This window comes from Lathyrus oleraceus, chromosome 6 (genome assembly GCF_024323335.1).
Source record: "Lathyrus oleraceus cultivar Zhongwan6 chromosome 6, CAAS_Psat_ZW6_1.0, whole genome shotgun sequence".
Lineage (NCBI taxonomy): Eukaryota > Viridiplantae > Streptophyta > Magnoliopsida > Fabales > Fabaceae > Lathyrus > Lathyrus oleraceus.
The window spans coordinates 190,542,324-190,562,849 of NC_066584.1; the positions used below are offsets into that span (position 1 = coordinate 190,542,324).

Sequence of the window (20,526 nt, forward strand, 5' to 3'; positions counted from 1 at the left end):
CATCAACTGTCTTTATGGTTATCCAGTTACGGACAACGTTGGATCAGCAATAAAGCACTCGATTCTACATCTAGGATCCATAGTGGTTTCAGGTCGAAGAGTGGTATACACCATTATCACCATGAGAATATCTTATGACACTTTGCATAACTTTCTATATAGTATTCTCATAGCGGGTCAATCCGGTATAAATATTACTCTTAATATTCATACCTATGTTTAAGACTTGATAACTCTTTATCCATGATCCATGAGATGTGATCATCAATCTACAAACATAATAGTCTTAATGCTTTAATGTTACCCCACTTCATAATAAAGTTCGACTACGGATACTTTAAGAATAGTGTCCTTATGTTTAATGTGATCTCATGATTAAGTCATACTTGATACATTAAACGGACTAGCTATTCTAGGGACTTTATTAATCAAACATAATAAAGAAAAAGCCTTTTATTAATTAATAAATAATTCGAACAAGTAACAAAAGTATTGGCCTCTAGGGCTTACACCAACAATCTCCCACTAGCACTAGAGCCAATCAGGCATACCCCTAATGCCCATTGATCTAGTATGTCCATCATGCTTCTGCTGCGCAAGAGGCTTTGTTAGTGGGTCAGCAATATTGTCAAGTTTGGTACTCTACATATTTTCACATCTCCTCTATCTATTATCTCTCGAATTAGGTGATAACGCCTGAGTATGTGTTTGGATCGTTGGTGAGATCTAGGCTCCTTAGCTTGTGCGATAGCATCATTGTTATGACAATAGAGACCAATGGGATCCACAATGCTACGGACTATGCCAAGTTCACTAATGAACTTTTTGATCCAAACAGCTTCCTTTGCTGCACTTTAGGCAGCAATATACTCGGCCTCGGTTGTAGAATCAGCAATTGTATCTTGCTTTGAACTTTTCTAGCTCACAGTGCCACCATTTAAGCAAAACACATAACCATTGGAATCATTCATATTAAAGCGTCTCAGCACTTTGTCTATGCACTCTGACTTAGGCCAAGCATTTTGTGATCTATCTCTATAGATTCTGGTTCCTAATATATAGGCTGCTTCACCTGGGTCCTTCATAGAAAAGCATTTCCCCAACCAAGACTTTACTTGTTGCAGGGTAGGGATATCGTTTCCAATGAGTAATATGTCATCTACATATAATACCAGAAAAACGATCATGCTCCCACTAACCATCTTGTAGACACAGGGCTCATGTTCGTACTTGATCCATGAGTAATACATCACCTTGATCAGTTATGAGATATCAATATCTCTTAGGTAGGTGACGTATCCTGTCTGACTACGTTGGTCTTGTTCTACTTGAGCAGGTTGCTCTTTACACAACTATTTGTGTTTCCTGCTCTAATTCCTCCATAGGTGTATCGATGCTTTGTGATTCTTGAATTTCTTCAAGCTCTACTTTCCTCCCACTGATTCCTTTGGAATTAAAATCCTTTTCTAGGAAAACTCCAGTTCGAGCGACAAACACTTTGCCCTCAGAAGGATTGTAGAAGTGATACCCTCTTGTTTCTTTAGGATACCCCACAAATAAGCATTTGTCAGATTTGGGCTCAAGCTTATTTGAAATTTGTCATTTCACATAAACTTCGCAACCCCAAATCCTCATGTAAGACATATGTGGTTTCTTACCACTCCATATCTCATATGGTGTCTTCTCAACCTTTTTGGATGGAACACGGTTAAGTGTGTAAGCTGCTGTCAATAGTGCATGTCCTCACAAGGAGTTTGGAAGATCGGCGTGACTCATCATGGATCGGACCATGTCCAACAGGGTTCGATTTCTTCTCTCAGATACACCATTCCATTGGGGTGTTCCAGGAGGAGTAAGTTGGGATAGGATCCCACATTCTTTCAGATGGTCATCAAACTCTAGGCTTAAATACTCACCACCTCGATCTGATCGAAGAGTTTTAATATTCTTACCTAGTTGGTTTTCTACTTCATTCTTGAATTCCTTGAACTCTTCAAAGGACTCTGATTTGTGTTTCGTTAAATACACATAACCATATCTACTGAAATCATCAGAAAATGTGATGAAGTACTGAAAACCTCCTCTGGCTGGCATGTTCAGTGGTCCACATACATCAGTATGTATGAGGGCCAAAAGATCATTATCTCTTTCATCTTTTCTTGTGAATGGAGACTTTGTCATCTTTCCAATTAAACAAGATCTGCATGTCTCATATGATTCATAATCAAAAGAGTCCAAGAGTCCATCTTTATGGAGTTTGGAATTGCATTTCTCATTTATGTGGCCTAATCGACAGTGCCAAAGGTAAGTTGGATTTAACTCATTAGGTTTCATCCTTTTAGTATTAATGTTATAAATAGGCATTTTAAGATCAAGGACATATAGTCCATTGTTCATTTGTGCAGTAGCGTAGAATATATCATTCAAATAAATTGAGCAACAATCGTTCTTTATTATAAATGAAAAACCAAACTTGTCCAAACAAGAAATGGAAATAATATTCCTGCTAATTGTAGGTACATAATAACAGTTCTCTAAATGAATTATTAAACCACTAGGTAAAGTCAATACATAAGTTCCTACGGCTAAAGCAGCAACCTTTGCTCCATAGCCAACTCGTAGGTCGACTTCACCTTTTGTTAAATCTCTACTCCTTTTTAGTCCCTGCACATTTGTACAAATGTGAGAACCACATCTAGTATCTAATACCCATGATGCAAAAGTAGATAAATTAATTTCAATAACAAAAATACCTGCAGTTGAAGTCTCTACTCCATTCTTCTTATCTTCCAGGTACTTTGGGCAGTTTCTCTTCCAGTTTCCGGTCTTACCGCAATGGAAGCAGGTGCCTTCTTTTGCTATGCCTCCACTAGGCTTTAAAGCAGTAACAGTGGGTTTGGGTTTGGCAACTTCCTTGCCTTTCCCTTTATCACCCTGCTTAGTGGGCCTTTTGTTCTGTCTCTTTCCATTTCCGATCATCAGAATGGACTTCCCTTTTGACTTCAGATTCTGCTCGGCAATTTTTAACATGGCGAGCAGTTCAGGAAGAGATTTGTCCATTTCATTCATATTGAAATTTAGGACAAATTGACTGAATCTATTTGGCAACGATTGCAAGATCAAGTCAGTCGCAAGTTCCTTTTCGAGGGGAAAACCCAATCTCTCCAGGTTTTCCACATACCCAATCATCTTGAGCACATGGGGACCTACAGGGGATCCCTCAGCTAACTTGCCTTGAAAACGGCTTTTGAAACTTCAAACCTCCCATGCCTTGCTTGCTCTTGATAGAGCATCTTCAGGTGTTCGATCATATCGAACACTGACATGTTCTCATGTTGCTTTTGCAATTCTGAGTTCATGGTAGCTAGCATGAGACAAACAGTTTCATTGGCATCATCGACATGCTTCTTATAAGCATCTCTTTCTGCCATAGGTGCAGAACTAGGAGGTTCCTCTTCAGGAACAGGTGTCTCCAAGACATACAACTTTTTATCATGTTTGAGGACAATCCTCAAGTTTCGGTGCCAATCTAGAAAATTTGTCCCAGACAATTTTTCCTTATCAAGGATTGATCGCAAAGTGTTGTTAGAGGTGTTTGCTGTCATGGTTATCTACATAAGGATTAATGAAAATATAAGTATCATTGACATATTTAATTAGGCCTTTAATTAAATATGCTCCCACTATTTTACTCAAAACAAATTACCCTCATCATTTGATTCGGAAAATCCCATTGGAAGATTTTCTAGTGGGTCGAGATCCATATTTCACTTCGTTCTAAGTTCGCGTAGGCGGATTACACAAAACTAGGTTATTTAGGTAGGAACTCCTTCCAATTGTATCTCATACAACTCTCGAAAATTTCAGTTGGGTGAATAACTCCTTATTCCAATCCATCATATGGATCATTCCCAACTTTTGCTTCTAAACATATATAATATTATTATAATTAAGTTTGACCCATCGTTTTAGCAGTTGGATATTACAATTATCCCATCGCACCTTACCAATATAGAAAATGCACCTCGCGTAGGCGAAACCTACATTGTCCGATACTAGTCTTGATGGGTGCTAAAACTTGGAAAGCAAACATATATAATATTATTATAATTTGTTTAGTTAAGTTTGACCCATTGTTTTAATAGTTGGATATTACAATTATCCCATCGCACCTTACTAATATAGAACATGCACCTCGCGTAGGCGAAACCTACATTATTCGATACTAGTCTTGATGAGTGTTAAAACTTGGAAAGCATAAACTTAATATTTAATTTGAGGGAATTGCAATTTTTCATGATCTCACCGGCTTATTTATCATATAAATCGCCTCTCACATGCATCAACATACATTCACATGCATCAACATACATACATAATGAAACAGTTATGGCCCCTAGCGCAATTGTTCTCCCAAGCTAATGAGAGAACCTAAGCTAACCTAACAACGATCTAAGCTTCTCCAAGCAAGATCTTCAAGGTTGTCCTCCTTTGGCACTGACTTCTTTGCTTTCTTCATATCATTACATTACATAAAAGAAACTCGTTTTACATACGAGGGAGTGAGATGAGAAAAGAAGTTACATTGAGAGATTAAAAGAGAGGCACGACACGCAGGTCGTATTTTAAAAACCAAAACAAAAGAAAGGAAAACTAAGGCCATAACCGATCACCACAAGACAATAATAAACACATTATTATTATTATCAATTTTAATTCTTTTAATTAAAACCAAATTAAATTTCGACGATCGATCACACTACGCAGAGTTAGCCGGGGGTCCGCTGCCCGGTCAGCGGACGGTGGTTCCGCCGAAATTTTTAATGAACAATTCATTTAAAATCGACGTCGCTTTTCGCATCAACACTTGATACTTTAAAGCACTGAGTTAGCCGAACGGGTGAATTTTGCCTTGCGTTAACCGGTTAACCAAATGCGTTAACCGGTTAACACTGTTTGAAATCTGTTCAAAATTTGCTTTCTGTCTTGCATTAACCGGTTAACCAAATACGTTAACCGGTTAACACTGTTTGAAAATCTCTTGGAAAACTGTTTTCCGTCTTGCGTTAACCAGTTAACCAAATGCGTTAATCGGTTAACACTGTTTGATAAACTTAAATTTTTTATTTCGTATTGCGTTAACCGGTTAACACTGTTCCAAAAAGTGTTTAGAAAGCACAACTCTTGTGCAGTCATAACCCTAATCGTATAACTCTCTGACAACACAACCCTTGTGCCGTCACTAACCCTGATGCACCAATTTCAGACCGTCAAACACATCTCGATTGTTGATTCAGTATGATTGATCAACACGTCATTGCTTCACCATACTAATGTCAGATCAAGAAGCAAACGACCATTGATCGCTCAAAGGAAAACAACCATTGAGTGTTTGAATGAACGAAATGAGAACACTATATCATATATAATGTATTTTGCTTCAGGATTACATATATCATATATATATATATAACTTGATCGATCTCAATTTAATCTTTGATCCATTCTGTCTTTAATCATATTAACACAAAACAAAAACAGTTATCAGATTCATGGTTTCGTAAGTGGCTCTGATACCACTGAAGGAGAATTGTCATCCAAGGCGTAGCGGAATTTATAAATTTCTCCATTTAGTGATCCTTATGAATGGGCATGATCAGTGATAGAATCGTTACCTCTTGTGGCGATCACGAACGTTGAACGATGACAACGTCTCTACTCAGTCCACACGAACGAATTCCTTCAATCTCAGGCTAGCTGGTACGAATGAAGGCTTTGAGTGAGAGAGAGAAGGAAACAAAATTCCAAGTCTTCACTTGAGTTGAGTCTGAGTTGAATGCTTCTACCCAAGGGTTCTACTTATAGAACCACTTGTGTGGGCTTCAAGCTAAAAAGCCCACTTAAGTGTATTTTGGCCCATATCTTATAATATGCCCAAAATCACTTAAGCGACCTTACCATATTTCGTATTCCACTTAAGTGCACCGTAACTTACGATGTTCCTTAGTTACTCAATCTCTCATCAATCTGTCCTTTGTGTGTGACCCTGTAGGTTTTCGCGATGTTGGCAATTATATTAAATCACGCATTTAACATAATAAACAGTGAGCGGTATCTAGCAACACATCACTGCTACCGAAGACACGAAAATGTCATGTGATCTGACAAAACCTCCTGTGATAATAATTATGTATATAATTACCCCATTGCCCTTATGTCTATATTGAACACAAGGTATAGATTGTGTCATCCGTGTCCAGTTCAATATTGAGCCCATAGACATTTATCCTGTTACGCAGGATGGGCAAATTTCATCTAGGTCACTCATGTCCCTTAGCATGCTTCGTGGAGTACCCATCAACTGTCTTTATGGTGATCCAGTTACGGACAACGTTGGATCAGCAATAAAGCACTAGACTCTACATCTAGGATCCATAGTGGTTTCAGGTCGAAGAGTGGTATACACCATTATCACCATGAGAATAACTTATGACACTTTGCATAACTTTCTATATAGTATTCTCATAGCGGGTCAATCCGGTATAAATATTACTCTTAATATTCATACCTATGTTTAAGACTTGATAACTCTTTATCCATGATCCATGAGATGTGATCATCAGTCTACAAACATAATAGTCTTAATGCTTTAATGTTATCCCACTTCACAATAAAGCTCGACTACAAATACTTTAAGAATAATGTCCTTATGTTTAATGTGATCTCATGATTAAGTCATACTTGATACATTAAACGGACTAGTTATTCTAGGGACTTTATTAATCAAACATACTAAAGAAAAAGCCTTTTATTAATTAATAAATAATTCGATACAAGTACCAAAAGTATTGGCCTCTAGGGCTTACACCAACAAGAATGTCCTTAAATAGGGGCAGCTGTAAGACCCCAATTTAGACCCTAAGATCCCTCATGTTATCTCATCATATGCATTGGCTTTGGGGATCACACCTTGGCATCCTCCTCACCCTTTATTCATTGGGTTTGCATTGGGAGAGAGATCACCAAGCACATTTGATTGTATCATACTTTGTTTTTATTTGTTTTACTAACCAAAATACCAAAAATATGAATATGTATAGTTTTGTTTCCTTTGTAGGTAGTGTGTGCATCCACCAATGCCTCATCAAGCTCATATCTAGGGTTTAAGACCCTCAATGCAAGGAGATCAATCAAGAGATGGTTCACATTGGCGCTAAATATCATATATGGGCCCCCATGTTCTTTATTTATCATTTTTATCAAGAATTCATCAAGAGTTTGAAGCTTATTTGCCTTGGAAGCCCTGATTCATCTGGGTATCTTATGTGACTTCCTCAACAAGTTTCCTCAACATTTGATTAAATTATTTCAAGGTATATTTCATATTACATCATATTATACATATATGATCCTCGATGAGTCCAAGAGATCAAGAGAACTTCAAGTTTGCAAGATGGTTCATGGTGGTTGACCAGAGACAGTCAACTAGTCAAAACTGAGGTTCCCTAGACCCTATCTCCTACAATTTGTGTCATATCAAAATTATTCCAAGATAAAATTTACTCCTTATAACATTCCAAACAACTTTTATGTTGAGGTCAAGATCTATTTTTGCTTGGAAAGTCTTTTTTTATGGTGAAAGATTATAGGTCGTTTTGTCTGAACCCTAGTTAGGAGGTCAACTTCCAAGGACCATAACTTGCTCAATTTTTATGAGCTTAATTCCATACAAGTTTCATGATCAATTTAAAGATGTCCTCTCCCACTTTTATTCTTTTATAAATGTCAAATTCTACTTTCAAGGGCATGTGCCAAGAGGAAACATTATAGGTCATTTTGGGCCATTACCATTGAACAAGCAATTTTCCTCAACTTCTAAAATGCATAACTCCCTCATACCAAATCCAAATGAGGTCAAACTTGTGAAAAACTTAAATAGATTTGAAAGAGGTACAACTTTTTATGAAGGAACTTTTTCCATTTTAAGCCCATAGCAAAAGTTATTCAAGGTGGAAGAAGTGAACATTTGGCTTGGTACTTAGAAATTTTTTATTTATGTTTGATTTTCCAAACTTCCACCTCAAAATTCACCATGATACAAGCTTCAAATGGAAAATTGTTTAACATGAAAGTTGTTATCCTTGAACTCACCTTTCCAAAAAGTCCAAGATCACTTCATTTGGCCAAGGATTGAACAACTTGCATATGGCTTTTCTTCAAGGTTCCATTTAATTGAATCTCATTACCATTTCCCAATTCCAATTGCGTGACTTCATGACACACTTTCAGCATTTCTCATGATCAATTTTGGACCTTTCGACATCACTTCATGGGCCTATCACACGCCCATGCATCCATGCAAGTGAGAACTACTATTTTTGGAATTTTGATGGAAGTGTGTGGAAATCAATTGCATTGCCTATAAATACAACCCCTTCTGCTCAGAATTGGGGACACCTTGCCCAAGATTTGATCCTACAACCATACCCCTCACCATTATAGGATAAACTTGAAGGTTTTCAATTGAAAATCTAGTTTCAATTTCACTTCCCTTTGAAGTTGAAACTCCAAGAATCCAAGCCCTTCCTTGATCCAATTCACTTCCTACAAGCTTCTGAAGTCAAGCCAAGACCAATTAGAAGCAAGATTCATGCTCCCTCGAAGGTAATTTTTCAGAAACTTCATCTCTTCGATTCTCTCTCAATTCTTCACCATTCTCTTTGATTTTTGGTTGGTTGAAGTCCTACCAATGTAGGCAACAAGATTGAGTTGCTTTGAGGTCAAATCGAAGCAACTCAGTTCATGATCCTCAAAATTCAAATCCCTATATCTTTTAATATACTTAGAATTGGAGGAAATTGAGGTCAGATTCAAGCTCATGAGCATTTTCTCTTTGAAATAGTGTCCTTGTTTTTCATTTTTCATTGAGATAAAGGTGGCCCAATCCGGTGAGGTTCACTAGAGAAGATGATCAGAGCCCTAGCTCCAGTGGTGTGTTGGCACGCCTCCTGACCATCTGATCATGTTTGAATATTTTAATTTGGGCCTTTCCTTTTAAATACCATGTGTGTGGCGCATTGACTAGAGCACATCGTGGGTAACTGAAATTCTGGTTTAGTCAGAATTCAGATGTTATACTCCACATCATGACATCTGATCTAACATTGTACCTAATACAGCAAGATAGTTATTAACCACTGTACTAATATGCACAGGTTCACAGATGTCACAACATCTCATTCTATGTCACCCTAGAATGTATGAACCCCTGGTTTTGTGCATCAGGAAGAAGGACTCAACAGAAATCAAACCTAGCACTCACTTCTGTTGTTTTCTTCCATAGTTATCAGCATGATGTCTTACTGTTGTTTGTGGACATCATCTGTTACATTGTTCCAGTGTGTGTATCTTTTACTTGTTTTTCCTGAATTAAAGGTTGAACATGTTAATCTAATTTCCACTTATTAGATTGCTAACAATTTGGCTATTTGTTAGGTTCATTAATTGTAGGTTAGTAGTTGGTTTCCTGGTTTTTCTCTAAGCTGTTGAATCCCTGAATAATAGCCTGAGAAAAACACTGAACCAGAAAAACCAATCATCCTACACTTTAGCACCTACTGTTGGGAATGAATGTCACAACATTCAGTTCGACATCCAGAACATAGCTGATTCTGTTATGTTCCTGGAATTGTACTGTGCTAAGTTTGCAGAACTGTAAAAGACTAACTAGTCTCTTCTTCAATATCAACCTTCAGTATCAACTGTCAAAACATCCAGTTTGACAGTTTCACAATGATCCTTCAGCTAGGTCTGTTATCCTTGAAAAGAACAGACTTAAATAAATACTGAACTGAAATTAACCTGCTCGTCATTCAGTATCTACTGTCCATGATGAATGTTACAACATTCTGATTAACATTCAAACAGAAGGTTATATGCCAAGTCTGTTATCATCTTGATAAGCTGACTAGAATACCTGCTGAGTTATGACAGTAATAAAAACACATGCAGAAGGAAAACAAACACAGGAAATTGTTAACCCAGTTCAGTCCAACATGACCTACATCTGGGGGCTACCAAGCCAGGAAGAAGATCCACTATTAACAGTATTAATTCAGAGCTAAACTCACCCGTTTACAACTCTTCACTTAATCCCTACCCAATGCAATCTATACCTAGGAACTCCTAGATAGAAACCTCCAGTTTCCATTCCTATCACTACAAATACAATGTAATGTTCACACACCTTGAACTTGCTTCACAGCTTCATTCAAGAATAAAATCACTCTTGCCTACAGGCTTCGAGTTACAAACACTCTCAGGTTTTACCACTGAGAAACACATGGTAACCTGCCCACAGATTGGGAGGTTTACCTTACACACACCCCTAAAAATTCATTCTAAGAGGCTTACAAAAACTAGATTACAATCAGCTATTTATAACCTAATCACCCAACTGGATTTGGGCCTTCAGAAAATTGAAGCAGACTTGTTCTTTGCTGTTGCAACTTCAGCAGAAAAATTCTGCTACAAACAAGGTCTTCAAGTTCCTAAACTCTCTCCATATATATCTCCATGTTTAGAGCCTATATATATTCTGATTTAGTCTTCAAGACCTCCACATGGGAGTTAGGATATTCACCAGATATCCTTGCTGATCCCATGACATATACTGAATTAATTAATTCAGTTTCCTACACATGTGCGATGTCACAGACCTGATGTCGTGACATCGTACATGACATGTTGGTCCAGATGTTGAATTTCTTCAACCCAACATATTAAAACAACAAAGATGATTACATTATTTGTTTTCTAAAATTACTGCCAATCCTAAGGAATCAACAATCTCCCCCTTTGGCAAATTTTAGCTAAAACAAATAAACAATACACTAGACAAAACATCCCAATTTGGGAATGCTCTTCATCTCCGTCATTGGCTCCACCACTACAAACACCAAGGTTGGTGTACATGGGGAAGAAGAGGGACAAGACTTAGTTGTACCAGAACCCTTCCCCTCAACCGGAGAGCTTCCTAAAGACTATGTAATGCTGAGTACATAGACAATGTAACTCAGATCACAAGGCACAACTGTTTTCTTAACTCAGATCACAAGACACAAGAGGTAAACCCAGTTGGTGGATTTTGTGCCTGATGCCAACTTCTGTTTGCTGCCACATCCATAGTTGGCTTGCTTCTGGTACATTCTCAACCCCAGGACTATATTTCCCAGGACTATATTTCTCTCCCCCTTTTTAGCTAAACATTTGTAAAGGCACCCTTCACAAAACCAGATCCAGGCGCAGCTTGCCCAAACCTTAACATACCCCATGATTCTGAGAATGGAGTGTTTTTCTTGTGAGAGGAAGAGGACTATTGCATCCTTTAAATAGCCCAGCCCGTGCCTAGGAATTTCCGGTAGAAATAAATGCTTGGTCAAGATGCATTTATTTTTGCTGAGAAACAGTCAGAGAATCACCAACACAATCTCATATTATCTTTGAATACTTTTTATAGCTCCTGACTGTTTCTTTTCCAAAATAGCCGTTCCAGTGCATGGAGACTATTCCATATATGCAGTCAGACACGTTGCACGCGATGTCTTAACATTTCACGCGGCTTTTTCCTGCATTCTGCTAGTATTCACCATTTTCCAAGGTTCCTGTCATACCTCCAGTAGAGACTTGACATCTGGCACTGATACAGTCAAATTCCCACACTTCAGCAGATGGTTACTCCCCCTGTACCATACAGCTGTAGCCATCTGGCTTATTCGGACTTTCCAGAATTTGACACATCACCTTCATAATTCCTACTGACTTTAAGTTGTAGAAGGAATTAGCAGCATTTTCCAGGGCAATGTCATGACATTCGGTCAGACATTTTTCAGCTCACTCAGCCTTGACACAACATCATGATAGCTGACAAGGTGCCATACCTGGTTATCTGAGTGCACATAGACCACAAGCTTGATGATTACTTGCAGCTACTTGGAGATCACACATGAGCATATCCAACACCCCAAAGTTGGACCTTCACATACTTCCTGATTCAAAGAGAATCCAGACCACTTGATGAATGGAAAACATAAGACGCATCTTCATGTCTTCAAGAGCACACCCTCTGTTCAACCCTCTTAGCTGAACACATTCACACTCTGTGTCAATCTCTCTTCTAACTAGAACAGAAGACCACTTCACTGGATGTTCTAACATCAGCTGGGACATCCTTCACACCAGGACAAGGCACACCATCTGATAGTCTTCAGATACCACTGAGTCTTCGGGTTGATCAAGAAGAACCCAGACATAAATTGGGACATATACCTTTTCATCCCATTACATGAGATAATCTTCCATAGATGGCTTAGAACTCCTACCACAAGCTCCAAGGGATGAATGGAAGACCCCTCCTTTTGTCTTCAACTTCCTACTTTTCTGCTCAAAAGTAATTAGTCTCAGACCTTACCTCAAGAATAACCAGCTGCCTTATGTTGATTATCTTGATTCTTCGAACTCACTTCTGAGATAGACCAACTGCCACTGGTTGATTACCTCCTTCATGAATTCTCATATGAAAAGGTCAAATGCTGCTTTTTGACCTCCCCAAGTTTATCAGACTTCTCCCAAAGATATTCTGACCTTCCAAGTGAGACTTGAACTTCAAGCTACATGTTGAACAAAACTTAGCTTTTCTAAGACATGAACATGTACCATCCAGCCACTCCAAAGTACTGCTACGAGGACGACCTTTTTGAAGTATCCAATCTACAACCCTGTAGACCCTTCTATCTCAAGTTGATGTGCCACTTCACCAACTTAGAGTCTGATGTTGAGCCAAATGTCACAACATTGTGTTTTGACATCTAGCTGTTGAATTCAGCTCCTTCTTCTGCCACTTGAAAGAACTTCCTCCCTTCACAGAACTAGAGTTCACTGTTCTCATAGACTTGATTGTGGAACCAAGTTTGAGTAACCAACCTCCATCCTGCAGGTTTACAGTTAAATCATCCAAGCTCACACCTTGATGAATCCCTGCTTCTTCTCCAAAGACATCAGACACTCTGATGTATGAGTCTTCAGAAGGACCAGTTAGAAACTAACCCTTCAGCTCTACCAAGGATTCCACATCCTAAGGCAAGGCTGTTTCCATGATGTCAAGACTGCTGCCACTTGTTCTTGACTCCACAGTGTGCATAAGCTAATGCACTTCCTTACCTAGATCAGAAATAAACTGATCCAAGTAACCACCATCAAGACTATGATGTCTTCTTCTTCTTGTACATACCAAGGCTGAACATGTTTCTTGCCAGGAAACCTTTTCAGAGATCATATGCTTTTGCTGCCACCAAAGAGATAGATCATAAGCCAAAGTACTATCCTTCCTGTGATTCTGCACAGGGTCTTGAAGAAGTGATGTTCCAACATCTTTAAGAACATCCGTTATCTTGAGCTCCAAGGATAATCAATTACACTCTTGTACTTGACACAAGTAGACATTGATCTTAAATCCTTTCCCAATTTTCCTTTCAGATACTTCCACCATAAGAATACTTTGAAGGTACTCTTCTTGTGTCAACATCTTCTGCTTGCAAGCACCTAGACAATTTTGAAAGTCTTCCCAGATTAAACTCACCCTTAGGAATGAGAGAGATGAATTCTTCCTTGCAAATGTGTCACACAACCACCAGAACCCATGTGACACAGGTCAACAGCCAACCAGACCCTAGGCTGACCAGACTTGAGGAGGTTAACCAAAACTCCCCCTCAAATTAACAATCATGGATACTTCACACCAATATCCATGCATTGTATACATATGTCTCCACAAGACATACACTATCCCTACCAGAGGCAACTAACTCCTCCAATCAGACTCCAGCTGACCATAAGTACTAGTGAGACACACAATACTAGTCAATAGTAGTTATGCATTGCCAGGGCATACTACTTCAACCAACCTCTGAATCTTCATATTCTTACTCCTTGACAGAACTGCCACTTCTGCACGTGGTGTTTGAATAACATGATTCATGGTTCCAATCCTCGTAGATGATACAGCCCTCAGGTTACCCCATTATTGACTGCTAACATCCAGGGGACTTGTCTTCCAACACAACATAGTACTTCAGGGAACACCTATCCAACCCTGCTCAATCTACAAGAATATGCCAAACAGCAGGAGATTGCACACTGCCACATCTCAACCAGCTCAACTTTTAGAGATCAGACTTCTAAAGGTGACCTTCTTGAGCACACATACAGTTGACCCTTCCCTTGTCAACTTAGCACACACAGATGTCTCCTCTTCCAGGTCAGGAGTAGGTTCCAAACAGAAGTATCCCTTTGTTTGATACCTAAAAACATCTGCTCTTCAACCAGTAGTTGCATACTTGTTGAACAACATGTTCTAACATCGCATAGAACATCAGTTCCACCTCCTTGGAACAAACCTTCCTTGAAGGTCTTCAAGGTCTTCATACACCCTACTCAAGTGAGTAAAAGAATCAGTGATTAAGTGATTCTTACCATCCTGAAGTGAGAACGTCATGATGAGTGGACTTGAGGGGACTCAAGTATCTTTGACATCTTCAGTAGATTATGATGAGATCTTGAATACAGCAGCCTTACATCCACATGAGGGGAAACAACATCAGAGTTTGAGTTTTGCCAGGTATTATGCAGCGGAAATCATAATACAACTCAACCTATGAACACACACTTCACCAGATCAGCCTCCAAGACCATACCAAGTTTGAATGTGATTCAATACTGGCACAGCTGTCCCACACACAGGCCAATTGCCACCCTCCAGAGACAGGTACACACCATTCCTGTCATGAACAGTCCATCCACCTACTTCAAGGGACCATTCAGGGAAAGTACAGAACCTTTCACAGGTTCCAACATTAGTACTACCATAACTCCTTGCAAGATACCAGAAAGTATCACCCATGGATCTCATCCAGAGACAGAACAGGATGCCTGCTCTGATATCAAATGAAATTCTGGTGTAGTCAGAATTCAGATGTTATACTCCACATCATGACATCTGATCTAACATTGTACCTAATACAGCAAGATAGTTATTAACCACTGTACTAATATGCACAGGTTCACAGATGTCACAACATCTCATTCTATGTCACCCTAGAATGTATGAACCCCTGGTTTTGTGCATCAGGAAGAAGGACTCAACAGAAATCAAACCTAGCACTCACTTCTGTTGTTTTCTTCCATAGTTATCAGCATGATGTCTTACTGTTGTTTGTGGACATCATCTGTTACATTGTTCCAGTGTGTGTATCTTTTACTTGTTTTTCCTGAATTAAAGGTTGAACATGTTAATCTAATTTCCACTTATTAGATTGCTAACAATTTGGCTATTTGTTAGGTTCATTAATTGTAGGTTAGTAGTTGGTTTCCTGGTTTTTCTCTAAGCTGTTGAATCCCTGAATAATAGCCTGAGAAAAACACTGAACCAGAAAAACCAATCATCCTACACTTTAGCACCTGCTGTTGGGAATGAATGTCACAACATTCAGTTCGACATCCAGAACATAGCTGATTCTGTTATGTTCCTGGAATTGTACTGTGCTAAGTTTGCAGAACTGTAAAAGACTAACTAGTCTCTTCTTCAATATCAACCTTCAGTATCAACTGTCAAAACATCCAGTTTGACAGTTTCACAATGATCCTTCAGCTAGGTCTGTTATCCTTGAAAAGAACAGACTTAAATAAATACTGAACTGAAATTAACCTGCTCATCATTCAGTATCTACTGTCCATGATGAATGTTACAACATTCTGATTAACATTCAAATAGAAGGTTATATGCCAAGTCTGTTATCATCTTGATAAGCTGACTAGAATACCTGCTGAGTTATGACAGTAATAAAAACACATGCAGAAGGAAAACAAACACAGGAAATTGTTAACCCAGTTCAGTCCAACATGACCTACATCTGGGGGCTACCAAGCCAGGAAGAAGATCCACTATTAGCAGTATTAATTCAGAGCTAAACTCACCCGTTTACAACTCTTCACTTAATCCCTACCCAATGCAATCTATACCTAGGAACTCCTAGATAGAAACCTCCAGTTTCCATTCCTATCACTACAAATACAATGTAATGTTCACACACCTTGAACTTGCTTCACAGCTTCATTCAAGAATAAAATCACTCTTGCCTACAGGCTTCGAGTTACAAACACTCTCAGGTTTTACCACTGAGAAACACATGGTAACCTGCCCACAAATTGGGAGGTTTAGCTTACACACACCCCTAAAAATTCATTCTAAGAGGCTTACAAAAACTAGATTACAATCAGCTATTTATAACCTAATCACCCAACTGGATTTGGGCCTTCAGAAAATTGCAGCAGACTTGTTCTTTGCTGTTGCAACTTCAGCAGAAAAATTCTGCTACAAACAAGGTCTTCAAGTTCCTAAACTCTCTCCATATATATCTCCATGTTTAGAGCCTATATATATTCTGATTTAGTCTTCAAGACCTCCACATGGGAGTTAGGATATTCACCAGATATCCTTGCTGATCCCATGACATATACTGAATTAATTAATTCAGTTTCCTACACATGTGCGATGTCACAGACCTGATGTCGTGACATCGTACATGACATGTTGGTCCAGATGTTGAATTTCTTCAACCCAACATATTAAAACAACAAAGATGATTACATTATTTGTTTTCTAAAATTACTACCAATCCTAAGGAATCAACAGTAACACGCGCTTGGCCATTAGATTTTCCACCTCAATTAATGGCCCTCGTTTTTTCCAATTTCTTTTTATTTTTTGAATTTTCATTTAATCCATTTATTTTGTTTAATTCATAGAAATTTCATTTTTAATCCAAAAAATATGGGACTTTTACCAAAAATCTTTAAATATTTTCCTCTTCCATATTCTGAATGAAAATTATTTTTTAGATTATTTTTTAATTTTTCATGAATTAAATGCTTTTGAGCATATTTTTAATTATTTAAAAATACTTCTGACTTTTCAAAAATAGTGAATTTTTTTTGTCTAAGGTCCTTTGACCTAGGATAAATTACTTGGCCATTTATTTGGTGTTTTGAAGGGATTTTAGGTGTTGTCCAAATTAAAATGTATTTTAATTCATTTTTAAGGTGTTTTTTAATTAATTAAATGTTTATAAATGTTGTTGAGCCATATTCATGGTCTTATGATGTTTGACTTTCTGTTTGGGCCTTGGTCAAGGTTGATTTGATTTTTGTTCGATCAAAACCATTGGATTTAGGGGATTGATGAAATGTACATTTCATCTCCCAAAATGAATGGATGGTTTTGATTTGATAAAATTACTCCCATGATCAATTTGTGTTTCTATCTTCCCCTATCTATTCATCTTCATCCCTATTCTTTCTCATTCCCTCATTTGACCAATGAAATCTCTAATGTCTATAGGCTAATTGATTCATCAATGACCTTTATGTCAGATGAATCAATACAAGTATGACTGAGATAGGTCCCTCCTTCTTGATTTTTTCTTTTAGTGTGTGTTATGTTTTAGGAGTTTGGTTCTTCATACCAAATCTCTAACATGTATTAACACCAAATTTTTGATTGCCCGACCTCAGATAGTTGTGACTTCTACATAAGTCCAATTACGATTGTTTAACATAGAGCTAAATTTGACCCTTAAGGCATAGCATTCTAGTAAGTGATATTGTAAGTCTCCCGTTCTTCATGGCATTATCTGGAGACTTGACCTTTTTTTCCTTTCATGGGAGTTAGTCGCATACTAGTTGAATTATCCAAGTTGGATCCCTTCTCATGGAAGATGTCTTGGTTTAAGGATTTATACTTGTGAATGAATGGTTGAGTGTTCTCCAAAGAATGACTTAATCAATTAAAATCACCACTAACTTTTGAATAATTTTTGACTAACATTTGACCAACTCTTGTTAATATTTCTTTACTTTCAAGTCATTTAGTTTATGCAATTTAAATTTTAGTCATTTATCATTCATTCCCATTTACATTTCATTTAACTTGTTTATGTTTATGTTATTTTCACTTTGCTCATTTGAGCCATATCTTGTGATTGTTATATATTTTGTTTGTGTGTTTTGGTTTTATTTGTGGTCTTAGGACCTTAAAATACTTAACAACAACAAAAAACACTAAATAAGATCTGGTGGACTATTGAACTTGATCTGAACTTTTAGACTTAGGATTAAGCAAAATTCCCTGTGCAAAAAGGACTTGGCCAATGCCAACATTTTGAGACCAAGCTATTGTGAACTAAGCCTTCATCTGGTGCAAGCCTTGGGATTTATTTGATTTCATCTGCTACTCTAGCTTTGTGCTTAATTCTTATTTTGATCTTGTGTCTGATGCTTTGCTCTAAGTTGATCAAGGAATATTTCATATGATACATGAGAAGATAAAGAAGACTGCTAGCTTTTGGATTGCTTGCTTGGATGTGGCTATCTTTATTTGATGCCTTGATCTTCATGATGTCTGGATATTGCTCATTTCTTATTTAATATTGCTTGATAAAAGTCCAAAGGAAAATGACTTTCTATATGACATTCTTGTCTATTGGATTGCATCCCATTGGTCAGATCTTTTCAACTCTTAAATTTTAATTTTGGGCTTAGGATAGTCTCTTAATCTCCTCCCACTTATTTAATTTCAAAATCTCTCCCCCTTTTCAAAAACTTTCTTTGCTTGTGATTTCAAACTTAGACTTTGTTTTAATGATTAGAAACTTTGGCCTTATGCCAATGAATTTTCAAACTCTTTCTTAAATCAAATTTGTAAATAAACTTAACCATATTTACTTAAAATTTTCAGAAGACAAAAATAACTAACAACTTCATTCAAACTTTTGGCCCTTTGTGCCTTTCTTATTAAACTTTTGTTAAAAACAATTCACCAACTTATTTGAAATTTTTACCACGAACTACGAGATTTTTATCCCTCATTTTTATGTTGTTACGTAGACACAAGTCTGAAGGTCTTGACACACCTAAAAATATAATCAATAAATTCTTTTCTCATCCCCACACTCTATTTTTCTCAAACATCATTTATACCAAAAACACATACACACATAAAAAGGGCTCCCTAGAAGTACCTAGGACACTTTGGGTGCTAACACCTTCCCCCTGTGTAACCGACCCCCTTACCTGTAATCTCTGGCATTTTAATAGTTTTGATTTGAAAACTTCTTACCCTTGCATTTTGTTCGTACTTTTCCCTTTTTCTTTGGAACCAATAAAAGCGCGGTGGCGACTCTAATTTTATTGACGTTAAGTTTATCCATAGCTTGATGGTCATGAATTTACCGCTACAGGCTGACACTTTGCTTTCTTCTACTCCACTTCTCAATATGAACTACTTCCTTTAACTTCTTTGATGGAAATCTATTGAGCATATATACTGAAGTGGCTATTGCTTCACATAATAGCTTAGGAAGATTCTTCTCATTTAACATGCTCTTTGTCATGTCAAACAAAGTTATACTTCTTCTTTCAGCAAGACCATTATGATGTCGAGTGTATGGATTCGTCACCTCATGCTTAATACCATGTTCTTTATGGAACTTGTTGAACTCAGTTTAGTTAAACTTAATTCCATCATCAATTCCGAGGATCTTTAACCTTTGTCTACTTTGATTTTCAACCTTCACTTTAAACTTTTGGAACTTAGAAACCACCTCATGTTTGAACTAAATGAGTTCGTCCCATGTCATTCTTATGAACTCATCCACAAATGACATAAAGTACTTGTTTCCTCCAAGTGAAGGTACCTTAAATGGACTACATACATCAGAATGCACCACACCCAAAGCATGAATTCCTATTGGAGGAATTTATGATGAGAATGGAAATACTGGTTGCTTTTCTCTCATGCATATATCACATGATTTCTCTAGTGCCACAATATTAGGAATTCCATGAACCCGATTCTTTGAACTTAGATGCCCTAAGCTTATGTAGTTTAGATGCCCCAATATCTTGTGCCAAAACTAACTTTCCCCTCCAGTACTTCTTTCACTAAGGCATTGAGTGTCTATTGTTGCAAAGTTCACTTTGAATGCTCTATTTCTTCCCAATTCAGACTGCATAATCAACTTTTGATTATAGTCATACAACTTCAAGATATTGTCCTTCATAGTTACTGAAAATTCTTTTCAATCAATTGACCTACACTCATCAAATTTCTATTCATGCCAAGAACATACCATACATCCTTGATCAATACAGTTTTTCCATTATTCAACTTAACTCTGCAATTTCCCATCTTTTAGCATTCAAATACTCATCATCAGCACATATGATCTTAGTCCTCTTACTAGAGTCAAATCAACCAGTTATTGCTTGTTTCCAATTAGCTGATTTGAGCAGCCGATGTCCATATACCATCAGTCTACCATTGATCCACCTACATTCTCAGATTCCATCAATAGCACAGGTTCATGATCAGAATATGATACGGCTATGTTAGCTTCTTCACCCTAGCTAACCTTG

The 20,526-nt window shown here is 37.6% G+C and overlaps 1 pseudogene; it reads right to left on the reverse strand.

The window, feature by feature from the left end:
• LOC127094704 (myosin-8-like) overlaps positions 1–20,299 on the reverse strand; it is an 87,837-nt pseudogene extending 67,538 nt beyond the window's left edge.
• Between the last annotated feature and the right edge of the window lie 227 nt (positions 20,300–20,526).